Source organism: Nicotiana sylvestris, chromosome 8 (assembly GCF_000393655.2).
Source record: "Nicotiana sylvestris chromosome 8, ASM39365v2, whole genome shotgun sequence".
NCBI lineage: Eukaryota > Viridiplantae > Streptophyta > Magnoliopsida > Solanales > Solanaceae > Nicotiana > Nicotiana sylvestris.
In genome coordinates this window covers 41,850,013-41,864,649 of record NC_091064.1, presented here as the reverse complement: position 1 = coordinate 41,864,649, position 14,637 = coordinate 41,850,013, and the positions used below count along the sequence as shown (strand labels likewise).

The 14,637-nt window shown below is 41.0% G+C and overlaps 1 long non-coding RNA gene across 1 annotated transcript; it reads left to right on the top strand.

The window, feature by feature from the left end:
- Positions 1 to 2,082: 2,082 nt before the first annotated feature.
- On the top strand, positions 2,083 to 6,079 carry LOC104238830 (uncharacterized). Its single transcript, XR_713971.2, has 2 exons — positions 2,083 to 2,767; positions 3,960 to 6,079. It is a non-coding gene; the product is annotated as an uncharacterized lncRNA (long non-coding RNA).
- The last annotated feature ends 8,558 nt before the right edge of the window (positions 6,080 to 14,637 follow it).

The window sequence follows — 14,637 nt, the reverse complement described above, 5'->3', positions numbered from 1 at the left end:
TTGAGATTTCACCCCTAAGAGATGAACTTCCTAGTTTGGGTCATTTAAGTTTATTCCTAGGAGACGCACTTCCTAGTTTGGGTCATTTAAATTTATTCCTAGGAGACGCACTTCCTAGTCTGGGTTTTTCAGGATATACTTCTAGGATACACACTTCCTAAATTGAGATTTTACCCCTAGGAGACACACTTCCTAGTTTGGGTCATTTAAGTTCATTCCTAGGAGAGACACTTCCTAGTTTGAGTCATTGAAGTTTCACCCCTAGGAGATGCATTTCCTAGTCTGGGTTTTTCAGGATATACTTTTAGGAGACACACTTCCTAAATTGAGATTTCACCCCTAGAAGACGCACTTCCTAGTTTAGGTCATTTAAGTTCAGCCCTAGGAGATGCACTTCCTGGTTTGGTTCATTCATGTTTCACCCCTAGGAGATACACGTCCTATTTTGGGTCTTTAGGATACACTTTTAGGAGACTCACTTCCTAAATTGAGATTTTACCCCTAGGAGACGGACTTCCTAGTTTTGGGTCATTTAAGTTCATTCCTAGAAGACACATTTCCTAGTTTGAGTTATTAAAGTTTCATCCCTAGGAGACGCACTTCCTAGTCTAGGTCTTTCAGGATATACTTTTAGGAGACGTACTTCCTAAATTGAGATTTCCTCCCTAGGAGACGCATTTCCTAGTTTGGATCATTCGGGTTTTATTTTTAGCAGACACATTTGCTAGTCAAAGTTTCTTAGTTTTACTCACAGGAGTTGCACATCCTAGTAGAGTCTTTAGTTTACTCTCATCATTGCATTAATAGCATAAGTGGTTTACATTTTTGCTACAAACTCACAAATCTTCCGAGTGCAAACCGGAGCAGAAAATTTGTTTGTTTTGTTGTTTTGATTGCAGGAACCCACCTGGAGAATGAGAGAATTTGTTTCGGAGTTACTTCAAATTTCAAGCCAGTAGCAGGCTCCCACCTGAAGAACAAGGGAAGTCATTTTAGAATTCAATTCAAGTTATAAGTAGTTGAAGATCGCCTCAAGAATGCGAGTCAACGGTCCGAGATGACCAACAAAAGTAGTCTCAATCCAGAATAAAAGAAAAGAAAAAAAAGAAATGAATCCAAAATGCAGAAGCAGATGAAAAATGTGAACTGCTCAAGACATGACTTAAGTCACGAGCACTACATGTCTGGTCTTGATCCGAAGAAGCCGTGGAAGAATGAACCAGCACCTACAACTAGCAAGCATCAATGTTCAAATCAAAGTCTGCATGAAGAACCATTCAAAACTCAAGATAAAGCTTCAGAAGATTTATAGATAAGAATCTTGTAACTCATAGCTGATAGGCTTGTTTAGTTCTTTTAGATTTTGATTTTGATGTAATAACACGACCGCGGACCGGAACCTCGACGAAACAGTACCTCACTCGACTCTCTCATCCTCTCCACACACTCCATTACTTCATCCACTTCTGAACTACACGTGGCCTGATACCTTTATAGCCAAGGATATGTAGGTAGCTCAGATACCAGGGCTCGGTCATAATCTTTTACCCATCTTTCTTTTCTTTTGAATAAGCGTCGGGTCATAAATCAATTACGTTGCTTATTGTTCTTTGCTCCGAAAACTCTTCGTATTTTCAAGCAAAGAGGGGCAGCTGTAAGCACTTAATTTTTGACCGGCGTAATTTTTTTTAATATTCCTAGCATTTTTACGGATTTATTTAGGTTAACTTTAATTTTCTAGAATTTTAGTCCATTTTATATTAACTAAGACTTTTGAAAAATATATATATAATAAATAATTAAAAGCCCAAAAATAATTTTACTTTGTCTGATTTTATATTTAAACTAAGGTCATTAATATTTTAGAACAGTTAGATTGGGCTAGGATTTTCAGATTTATAAAAAACCCAAGCATATTTAGCACAATTTTGAGATACTTAAGCCCAATAAACGCAAGATCTATAACCCATCTGACCCATCTCCCATTCTAAATCATAGCCATTTATTCAATTCAATTCTATGGTCAAGATCTTTCCCCTATGCCATATAAAAATCTAATTATAACCCCCCCAACCCTAGAGCTAAGACTGAAGAACGACTGCCCACCCCCTGAAAAAATTTCCATCGTTCTCACTCTAATTTTGACATGAAAAACCAGCCAAACTTCCTAATTCTAAAGAACCCAGCCGCACCCCACCTCTCTTCAACATTCTAGCCGCAACTCCCAAAACACCAGCGACACAGACCTCTGCCTAACCAATTCCTAAAATTGAAACACTCCCAAAAATGAGTTATCTTCCCCAAGTTAAAATTTAGTAAATGAATCCCTATTTTTTAGTTCCATTACCCACTGTATTTCCAAAATCCCTAACAAATAAAGAGAGCAACAAGCAGCGACACATCACTTGAAGAGAAGGACCTAACTGAGCTGCAATGATTGATAAATTTGTGCATATTGGTTCATAGCTTTGAGCTCACAAATTTTAAAATATGTTCTTAAAAAGAAATGGAAGATGTTTCGCTCACATTGAATTCTTCTAATTCTTTGTTTAGCTCACGTTGAGATTTCACAAATCCAACACTTTGTCTTCTTAAAATTCCAATAAATCCAAACCAAAAAATATAGACTGCGTTTCTTCTTTCCGATTTGGACTGTGATTCCCAAATATGGAGTTTGACTGTGATGTTGTTGAGGTGAGTCCGAGCTCGGTTTGGTGAGATCAGCTCGTCCACGGTTTCGCTTCGGAGTTCGTCAACTCTGTTTGAGGTCCATTTCTAAACCTTGTTCCTAATTACTTTTCAATATTCTTCCTTGTGTGTTTGGGATTTGAATAAAAATTTTGTTGTTGTTCTTTTCATTCGTGTACTTATATGATTAGACATCTGGAATTAGTATATTGAATGAGAATCTGATTGCAATATTATGCTGGGTTTGTTTGAAATTCTCTTCAAAGACTAGAAATGGGTATGTGGATTTGCTCTAATTTCAATTGAGCAAACTATTAGTTGAATTGAGAAAATAGGCTTAGAAATCAATGGGAATTAAGAGGGCAGTGGGCTTTTGGACTAAAATTAAAAAGAGATTAGACTCAAGATAATTTCATTACTACTTATTCTTTCTTTTGGGTTGAATCGCTACGAATATATTTTAGGCCGATCACGCTTGGGTAGGCAATCTTTCGGATATTTTTGACATTTGCGTGATATAATTACGGGTTCCAAAATTAAGGTCGAAGTATTTGTTCGCGCAACTTTGGGCGAAACAATCTTAATAGTAATAAAATGCTATTAATTGTGCACACGTTCGTATGACACGAGTACGTTTTTAAAATGAATATTTGTAGGAAATGATTTAGGCGCGGTTTAATCTATCATCGCGATTGTGTACACGTTCGCGTGACATAATTTCGATTTTTTTCCCAAAATAAATCAAGATATGCGTTCGCGCAACTTTGGCCAAGTTTTTCTTAAATAATTAAGTGTTGTGAATTGTATACACGTAAGCGTGACATGATTCTTGACGCGCCAAACCGAATGAGTACACGTACGTGTGACACGTTTTAGGATAATATCTTAATTAAAAGAGGTAAAATGCACATAGGTTCGAAAATAAGTAATTAGACAAATTAATTAAGCCAGGTATGATTAAAGCGACCGTGCTAAAACTACGGAACCCGAAAATACCTAACACCTTCTCCCGGATTAACAGAATTTCTTACACGGTCTTCTATTTTCAAAGACCATAAATAGAGTCAATTTTCTCGATTTGGGATTTAAAATAAATCGGTGACTTGGGACACCATAAATTATCCCAAGTGGGGACTCTGAATCTAATAAAAAATTCCATTTCGATTATTGTCACTTTAATTTGAAAAATTCCCTATCCTTTTCCGGTAAAAAGGAGGTGTGACAGACCCCATTCGTTTCCTTTTATTTATATTTCAAACTAACATTTACAGGTGACGTACAAGGAGCCGTACAAAGTTTTAGGTCTGAAAGTACGGATTACACTCTTTTTCCCTTGAACCGGTTTTGTCCCAAATGGGTTTTACGGCAAGGTTTTAACGAGCAACAGTAGATCGTGCTAACTTAGAATAGAAGACCGGCCATGAATCGGTGTTAAGGATCGCATCAACAGTATCCGAGGCTTCTCCCTATAATCAACCTCGAATACTAGGGGGCGTTACCCTCCAATATCGACTTTAAGCAAGGAAATTACTTCGTGATGGAAGGGTCTCGATAGGTAGGATTTATTGTAAGGGCCAAATGATCAAACGAACCGTGCCCGCATAGATTGCTCGAGCCCTAACATAAAGCATGTATGCATGTATAACTGGTTTGCACTAGAATAAAGAGAAGTATCTTCCTTGCAATCATCTTGTCTTTTAAATATTTCTTATTTACATTTCTTAAGAAATTTTGTGCTTCCGATCCCATAAAGGTAACGAGCCCAAGGGCCGCTTTAACTTGAGATCGAACAATCTCTCTCTCCCTCGAGGACTGTCGTCCGAAAACAATCTTGAATGGTTCAAGCTATCAAACATCGGGGGCATAATACGTATTAGGTAACCCCCGAATTTTAAAGGCCACAACCATCCGCACTCGAGGACTGTTATCTTACGCAAGCCTGGATAACTCGGAAAAGCAAGTCCACTTGGCTCCGCCCGAACTAAAAGACTACGACCATATTAATGGAAGGAAGTATATGTGTCATTACATGTAAATGGTTGTAAGTTATATTCTAGACTTTAAAAGCCCTTTGAAGAGTTCATGAGATCCCATGACCATGTCTGGTAGCATTGTTCTACACCATGTACCTTTGACTTTGTTTGGCTTGTTGATAACAATAGAAATCTGAAGTTAAGTGAGCTATGCCTATTGTTTTGTTTCCTGAAGATGATCTTCATGTTCTGTGTTGTTTTGCTTAAATGAGTTCTTTAGTTTCAAATACTATTCTATTGACATGATTTGAGGCATTACTTTGAATTCCCTGTACCTTAAAATAGAAACTTACAAGTTGTGATGAGTAATTGAGTTTGGCTGGTCAATTTGTCTGTTAAGCTTATAAGTCAATGATTTTTGTGTTTAAGTCTCCATAGAGGAACAAGGATTAATAACTATTGGTATTTGTTATGGAGATAATAACCTAATTATAAGGGGTCCTCCCTGGCACATACACTGCTCAGAGTTCTTGAGACCCTTGTGAACTCTGAAGTGTTAAGGGATCAAAGGAAAACCTTGCGAGGAGGTATAATTTACTCTAGAGGTCAATAGTTGTTGACTTTGAATAATCTTTGGAGGATTATCACAAATGTTAGTCTAACTTTCTTTGTTTGTTTAAGATTACAATTATGTATTATTTATTTTATATTTTTTTCCCTTTATTCCTTATATGCGAGTACTAATTGCATTTTCTCTCCTTTTGCATGAGCAACTTGGGCCAACGGAGTTCAACTTAAACTCTGCCCAAGTTCGAACAAATTGAGATGCTGTTTTTGGGAGAAATTCAAAAATAGCTAGATTTACAAGTGGTCGTTAAAAAATAGCCCAGATTCAAAAGTAATTGAAATTTAGCCACTTTTCATGTAAAAATAAATTTGAACAAAAACACTGTTCAAAATTCGAAAAAATACTCCAGCATAATATACCGGTCCAGCATAATATACTGGAGTTTGGAGCACCGGTGCTCCAGTCTCCAGTATATTATACTGGAGCCAGCAAAGTTTACCGGTCCAGCATAATATGCTGGAATTTCATACACAAGTGCACCGAACTCCAGTATATTATGTTGGACCAGTCTCTTTTGCAGCAAAATAGTGGCTATTTTTTATTGACTTGGTAAACGCTGACTATTTTTGAATGACCAGTCCGAAAACTGACTAGACCGTGCTGTTTTTACGTTTCTTATCACTATCCTGTTGATATCTGTTGCTGATTTAAAATGAGTGGGCCTGATGCTTCATCAGTCCATTACAAAGAGTCTAGCCTCCTCACTTTACACTACTACCGTTATTAGTTCATTTATATAGTTGTGTTATGAAAACCTGACATTGATATTATATGCTCATCTATTTTGTTTTGATTGATTAGCTAGGGAATAATTTTAACGTAACTAGTCATGTAGGATGAAGGCAAACGCAATTAAGATAATTTTCACTTCACAAGACAAACAACCACTAAAGTTTGAGTACATGTTAACCGATTAACAATGAAGTTCTGTTTTCACCCGTTTGTATTTTCTAATGAATTTTGTTAGAGTTATTTGCGGAGTTAGATCAAAATAAGTGACGTAACTATTTAAGAGTTCAATTGATCGCTTAGGAAAACTAGAAACAAAATAATTTGGAAGAAAAACGCGCAGGCAGAACATAGGCTTGAACCCGATTTCCCCAAGATAAAGTTATTTTGGAAGGGGATTTTTTCATTCATATGCCTATTAAAAACTTTATTACCCTATATATCCATGTTTAGTTAATTACATGGCATAAACAAGTTTTGTTTACAAAATATATACAATCCACCTTAAAAGACTCTCAAATTCATTATTTGTGCCTTCAATCAAGGAATTTAGTTACACCCCTTTCTTTTTTCTCTCTTCTCTCCAGATGCAATTGAATGTGTACCACGCTGTTTAATACTGACCAATTTCATCCCATTTGGGACTTAATTTATGCATTAAGTTTGGACTGACGTATTAAGTCAAATGCATAACGTTCCATGCCAATTTATAGGTTCAAGAAAAGATGGAAAAATATAGGTCAGGAAAAATATAGATCTTTTCTTAAAAATTCCCAAGGATTGTTTTGAGAGCAGAAGAAGATAACATATGTTCTTGCAATTTTGGAAAGATCTGGGAAAAAATCATTCTCAGGTCTACACTTCATATACTTTATATTTCCATACTTCCTCAACTCACCACTCTGCCCCATAATCACACTTGAATCTATATATCCCTGCATAAATTAGTTAGTTAGTTTCAAAAAACCTCTATAATTTATTAATGTTTTCGGCTAAACTCACTAGAAATGATGGATCCTGCACATCAATTGACACATTGGAACCAAGAAGGAGCTGCATAAAAACATAACTACTGTGTTATAAGTAGACATATTGTTACGATCCTAAACCCGGACCCGATCGTGATGGTGTCTCTCGTGAAGACAAGGCCAGCCGACACATTCCCAATTTTTTTAAGCAATTAAAATAATAAGTATTAAGTCTTAAACATGATAAAATCCCAAAATAAGCAGTGACAATATAATTTGCGGAATTAAAACAGGCACAACCCGACATCGGGGTGTCACCAGTCATGAGCATCTATCAACATACTATCAGTCTGAAGAGTTTACATAGTCTAATACAGAGCTAAGACAGAGAAAATAAGATAAGGGAAGAAGCTTTGGGCTGCGAATGCCGGCAGCTACCTAGAGAATCTCCGAATCCGCTTGAGCTGGAAGGATCAACACTCGCTAGCGGGACCTGAAGCGCCTGAATCTGCACACGAGGTGCAGGGAGTAAAGTGAGTACTCCAACTCAGTAAGTAATAATCGTAAATAAAGACTGAGAAATAAGAAATCACATAAGGCACATCTCAGGCTATAAGAAGCAGTAAAAGCTAGTAAAAAGTAATGAAACAATGAAAATATGCAAGTCACTTTAGTTCAGTTTAAGCTTCTTAAAATCCCTTTTTAAACATTTAAGCAAGTAAAAGGCAGGCAAATATAAAAGGTAAGCAAATAAAAAAATGCCTCTCGGACACAATACCAACAGAATCAGCCCCTCAGGCAAAACATGGAACAATAACCAGCCCCTCGGGCAACACATGGAATAATAACCAGCCCCTCGAGCTGTATCTCACATCACAATAGGTACCCACGCTCACTCGGGGTGTGCAGACTCCTGGAGGGGCCCCTTACGGCCCAAGCGCAATATCAAGCCATCTCGTGGCATAATCACATAGGCTCTTGGCCTCATATCAACAAGCCACCTCGTGGAGTACAAATCTCAAGCCCTCGGCCTCATAACCATAATCAGGTGTTTCCTCACAACATGAGCCCTCGGCCTTACTCAGTCAAAATTCTCACAAGCCACTCGGGCAATAATAAAATATGACGCTCAGCCCAAAATATCGTTTAATATATCATTTTAAGTGTTAAAGCAGAGTAGACATGGCTGAGTTATGAAAACAGTAGACTATAGCATGACTGAGTACAAGTATAAAGTCAAAACAGTAAGGAAATATTAGTAAAAATCTACTAAGGGTTCAAATAGTTAGCATGAGGCCCAAATATGACATTCAGCCCAAAACATGATGATAACAAACAGTTTTCAATCAAATACGCGGTAAAACAATCATTCGGGATGGACTAAGTCATAATTCCCAACAGTGCACGACCCCACGCTCGTCATCTAGCGTGTACGTCACCTCAATATAGCACAACTATGTGCAATCCGGGGTTTCATACCCTCAGGACAACATTTACAATCATTACTCACCTCTATCCGGTCCAAATCTCTAGCTCGCGATGCCTTTGCCCCTCGAATTGGCCTCCGGATGCTCCAAATCTAACCAAAATCAGTGCAAAACCATCAAAATATGCTAAGGGAACAAAGCCCACTCGAAAGAAATTAAATTGTAACACAAATCCCGAAATTGGCCAAACCCGACCCCCGGGCCCACATCTCGGATTCCGATAAAATTTTACACCAATGGACTCCTTATCACTCCCCGAGTTCATTCATACTAAAAGCATCAAAATTCAACCACAAATAACCCCTCAAATCCCAAATTCTAGGTCTCCAATTTCAAGCTCTAGTTCTTCAATATTAGGCTTAATTTCAATGATTAATTAGGTAGAATTCACATTAGAATCGAGTATTAAGTCCATGAATCTTACCTCCAAGCGTTTTCCCTTGAATCCCTCTTCAATCCTATTCAAAAAGCTCCAAAATTGCTCCGAATTGGTGGAAGTTAACCCCAAAATCGCGGACAAGATGACTATTTAAACATTCTGCCCAGGCCTCAATTCCTTCATCGCGAACGCGGTCAACGCCTCGCGTTCGCGAAACACAAAGTAACTTTGACCAAAAATCCTCTTACGCGAACGCAACCAGACCCTCGCTAATGCGATGGTTCCTCATCCTAACCCTTTGCGAACGCGCTCCCTCTCTCGCGAACGCGATGAACAAAACACCCTGAACCCCAGTTACTCAACTTCCTCTATGCGAATGCGGTCCACCTCGCGAACGCGATGCACAACATTCCAGCCCTTCACGAACGCAGAGCCTTCCTCACGAACGCGAAGGCTAAATCCTCAGCCTCCTCAACTAACCCTTCGCGAACGCGAAGGCCATTTCTTTGCAACACTGAACAGAAATTTTCTGCAACTCTCAACATATAGAAATGATCCGATTGACCACACGAAACTTACCCGAGGCCCCTGTGACCTCAACCAAACATGCCAACATATCCCAAATCATCATTCAAATTTGTTCCAACATTCGAAACACTCAAAACAACATCAAAACACCAAATTCGCATCAGATTCAATCCTAAGAATTCCAAAATCTTCTAAATTCGCTTTTGATCAAAAACCCAAGCAAACCACATCCGAATGACCTGAAATTTTGCACACATCCCAAATGACACAACGGAACTACTGCAACCCTCAGAATTCTATTCCGACCCCTATATAAAAATCTCACCTATCAACCTGAAAACGCCAAAAATTCAATTTCACCAATTCAAGGCTAAATCTACTCCGGACCTCCAAAACACATTCCGATCATGCTCCTCAGTCCCAAATCACCTCCTGAAGCTATCCGAACCATCAGAACTCACATCTGAGCCCTCTAACACATAAATCAACATCCAGTTGACTTTTCCAACTTAAGCTTCCTCAAAAGATACTAAGTATCTCAAACCTTACCAAATCCTTTCCGAACCCGAGCCAACCAACCCGATCACATATAGAACCGATAGACAAAGCAATAAGAAGCAAAAATGGGGAAAACAGAGCGGTACCTCATGAGACAACTGGCCAGGTCGTCATATCCTACTCCTCTTAAACAAACGTTCGTCCTCGAACGAGTCAATAAACATACCTGAAGCCTCAAACAGGTGAGGATATCTACTCCGTATCTCCCGCTCGGTCTCCCAGGTAGCCTCATCCATAGGTCGACCTCTCCACTGCACTTTCACTGAAGCTATATCCTTTGATCTCAACTTTTTAACCTGACGCTCCAAAATAGCTGCTGACTCCACATCATAAGTCAAATCGCCATCCAACTGAACCGTGATGAAATCCAGAACATGAGACGAATCCCCAATATACTTCCGGAGCATAGAAACATGAAATACCAAATGCACACTCAACAAGCTGGGTGGCAAAGCAAGCTCATAAGCTACCTCTCCAATCCTCCGAAGCACCTCAAAAGGCCCAATGAACCGAGGACTCAACTTACCTTTCTTCCCAAATCTCATAACACCCTTCATGGGTGAAAACTTCAACAGAACCTTCCCACCAACCATGTAGGACACATCCCGAACCTTCCTGTCAGCATAACTCTTTTGCCTCGACTGCGCTGTACGAAGCCTCTCCTGAATTACCTTCACCTTTTCTAAAGCATCGTGCACCAAGTCTGTCCCTAATAGCCTAGCCTCACCCGGCTGAAACCAACCAACTGGAGATCTACAATGCCTCCCATACAAAGCATCATATGAAGCCATCTAAATACTCGACTGGTAGCTGTTGTTATAAGCAAACTCTGCAAGCGGTAGAAACTGATCCCATGACCCTCCAAAATCAATGACACAAGCACGCAACATGTCCTCCAATATCTGAATAGTGCGCTCGAACTGCCCGTCCGTCTGAGGATGAAAAGCCGTGCTGAACCCAACCTGAGTACCCAACTCTCGCTGCACCGACCTCCAAAACTGCGAAGTAAACTGAGTGCCCTTATCTGAAATGATGGAAACTGGGACACCATGCAAACGAACAATCTCTCGAATATAAATCTCTACCAACCGCTCTGAAGAACTGGTAGTACACACAGGAATGAAGTGCGCGGACTTGGTTAGCCGATCCACAATCACCCAAATAGCGTTGAACTTCTTCAAAGTCCGTGGGAGCCCAACTACAAAGTCCATGGTGATCCGCTCCCATTTCCACTCTGGAATATCCATCCGCTGAAGCAAGCCACCCGGTCTCTGATGCTCATATTTCACCTGCTGACAATTGAGACACCAAGCTACAAATCTCACAATGTCTTTCTTCATTCTTCTCCACCAATAATGCTGTATCATATCTTGATACATCTTTGCGGTACTCGGATGAATGGAATACCGCGAGCTATGGGCCTCCTCCAGAATCAACTCCCGAAGCCCATCCACATTGGGCACGCATATCCGGCCCTACATCCTCAACACCCCATCATCACCAATAGTCACATCTCTAGCATTATCGTGCTGAACTCTGTCCTTAAGGACAAGCAAATGCGGATCATCATACTGGCACTCTCTGATGTGATCATATAAGGAAGACCGAGAAACCACACAAGCCAATACCCGACTGGGCTATAAAATATCTAACCTCAAGAACCGATTGGCAAAGGCCTGAACATGAACTGCAAGAGGTCTCTCCCCAACTGGAATATATGCTAAACTCCCCATACTCACCGCCTTTCGGCTCAAAGCATCGGCCACCACATTGCCTTCCCCGAATGGTACAATATAGTAATATCATAATCCTTTAGCAACTCTAACCACCTATGCTGTCTCAAATTAAGATCCTTTTGTTTGAATAAGTGCTCCAGGCTACGATGATCAGTAAACACCTCACAAGACACACCATACAAGTAATGCCTCCAAATCTTCAACGCGTGAACTATGGCAGCCAACTCCAAATCATGAACAGGGTAGTTCTTCTCATAGGGCTTCAACTGATGAGAAGCATAAGCAATAACTCTACCCTCCTGCATCAACACACACCCAACACCAACTCTCAAAGCATCACAATACACGGTATATGAACCTGAGCTGATGGCAAAACTAACACTAGAGTTGTGGTCAAGGCTGTCTTGAGCTTCTAAAAGCTCTCCTCACACTCATCCGACCATACAAATGAAGCACCCTTCTGAGTCAACTTGGTCAAGGGCGATGCGATAGACGAGAAACCCTGGACAAACTAGCGATAATAGCCTGCCAAACAAAGAATGCTGCAAATCTCTGTGGCTGAGGACGGTCTGGGCCAACTCTGAGCCTCCTCTATCTTCTTCGGATCAACCTAAATAACCTCGCTGGACACAACGTGCCCCAAGAAAGCCACCGAACTGAGCCAAAACTTACACTTAGAGAATTTTGCATAAAGCATCTCCTCCCTCAATATCTGCAACACAACTCTCAAATACTTCACGTGCTACTCTTGATTACGCGAATACACCAGAATATCATCAATGAAGACTATGACAAACGAGTTGAGATAAGGACGGAACACGCGGTTCATCAAATGAATGAACGCTGCTGGGGCATTGGTCAGCCCAAAAGACATCACCAAGAACTCATAATGACCATATCGGGTCCTAAAAGTCGTCTTAAGAATATCCGAGTCCCTGATCTTCGACTGGTGATAACCTGAACGAAGATCAATCTTGGAGAACACTCTCGCTCCTTGAAGCTGGTCGAATAAATCATCAATGCAAGGCAAAGGATACTTATTCTTAACTGTTACTTTGTTCAATTGCCTATAATCAATGAACATCCTCATAGTGCCATCCTTCTTATTCACAAATAGAGTCGGCGCATCCCAAGGCGACACACTATGTTGGATGAACCCCTTATCAAGGAGTTCTTGAAGCTGCTCCTTTAACTCCTTCAAATCCGCTGGTGCTCTATGATATGGAAGAATATAAATGGGCTGAGTGCCCGACATCAGGTCAATACCAAAATCAATATCCCTGTCCGGTGGCATGCCGGCAGTTCTGCAGGAAACACATCGGGAAAATCCCTCACAACTAGAACAGAATCAATACTGGTAGTCTCTGCACCGACATCCCTCACAAAGGCTAGATATGAAAGACAACCCTTCCCAACCATACATTAGGCCTTCAAGAATGAGATTACCTTACTGGGAACATAATTAGTCAAACCTCGCCACTCAATCCGTGGCACACCCGGTATAGCCAATGTGACTGTCTTGGCATGACAGTCCAGAATAGCATGACACAGAGATAGCCAATCCATGCCTAAAATAACATCGAAATCCACCATACACAATAATAAAAGATCTACTCGAGTTTCCAGACCCCCAATAGTCACCACACACGACCGGTACACATGGTCTACAATAACAGTATCGCCCGCCGAGGTAGATACATGAACAGGTGAAACAAGAGACTCACGGGGCGTACCCAAACAATGAGAAAAGTATGATGACACATAAGAAAAGGTGGAATCGGGATCAAATAATACAGAGGCATCTCCATGGAAGACTGAGACAATACCTGTAATAATAGCATTGGAAGCAATAACATCGGGTCTAGATGGAAGTGCATAGAAACGGGCCTGATCGCCACCTGATCGACCTACCCCTTTAGGGTGACCCCTAGCTGACTAACCTCTACCCCTAGCTGGCTGGGCGGGTGGTGGTGAAGTAATTGGTGCTGAAGCGGATGGCTGACTCCTCTGCTGAGATGAACCCGCAAGATGACGAGGACACTGCCTCCATATATGACCCATATCTCCACACTCATAGCAAGTCCCCAGTGCTGGAAAAGGAGACTAAAAGGAACCCCTCACACCGGAATGACTAGCACATGCACCTAGCATAGAAAAGCCCTGAACTGATGTAGCACGGGATGAACTCTGAGTTGGAAGGGCACTAAGTGATGACTGGCCCTGATGAAAACTGTGAGAACCATGACCCGATGATGCCCCACGATAACTTGGGCTAGCTGGCTGAGCATGCCTGAATGGACGACCTCTGCCGTGCTGAAACTGACCTCTCGAAGGAGCACCACTATAACTAGAATATCCTCGAGCGTCTTGGCCTTCCTCTCCTCTCGTTCCTAGCAATGAACTAACTCAATCTCATGAGCAATATCTACAACCTCCTCAAAAGTCGCATAAGACATCCTTTCCCTGGTCATAAAAATACGAAGCTGATAAGTGAGGCCATCAACAAACCTCCTAATCCACTCTCTATCTGTCGGAACCAACCAAATAGCATGACGAGCTGACTCCGAGAACCTCATCTCATACTGCGTCACAGTCATCTCTCCCCAACACAACCGCTTAAACTGCCTGTGCAGCTCCTCTCTGCGAGACTGCGACACATACTTCTCCAAGAAGAGAACAGAGAACTGCTGCCAAGTAAAGGGTGCTGCACCAATAGGCCTATGCATCTCAAAAGCCTCCCATAAAGTGAAGGCAGCTCCAGAAAACTGATAAGTAGTGAAAGCAACCCCGCTGGTCTCCAGAATACCCGCTGTACGAAGCATCCTCTAACACTTATCCAAGAAACCCTAGGCATCCTCGCCCTCTGCACCACTGAAGATCGGAGGCTAAAGTCTACCAAACCTCTCCAACCTACGCTGCTCGTCCTCTAGCATGGCAGGAACTACATAGTCTTGAGTAGCTGC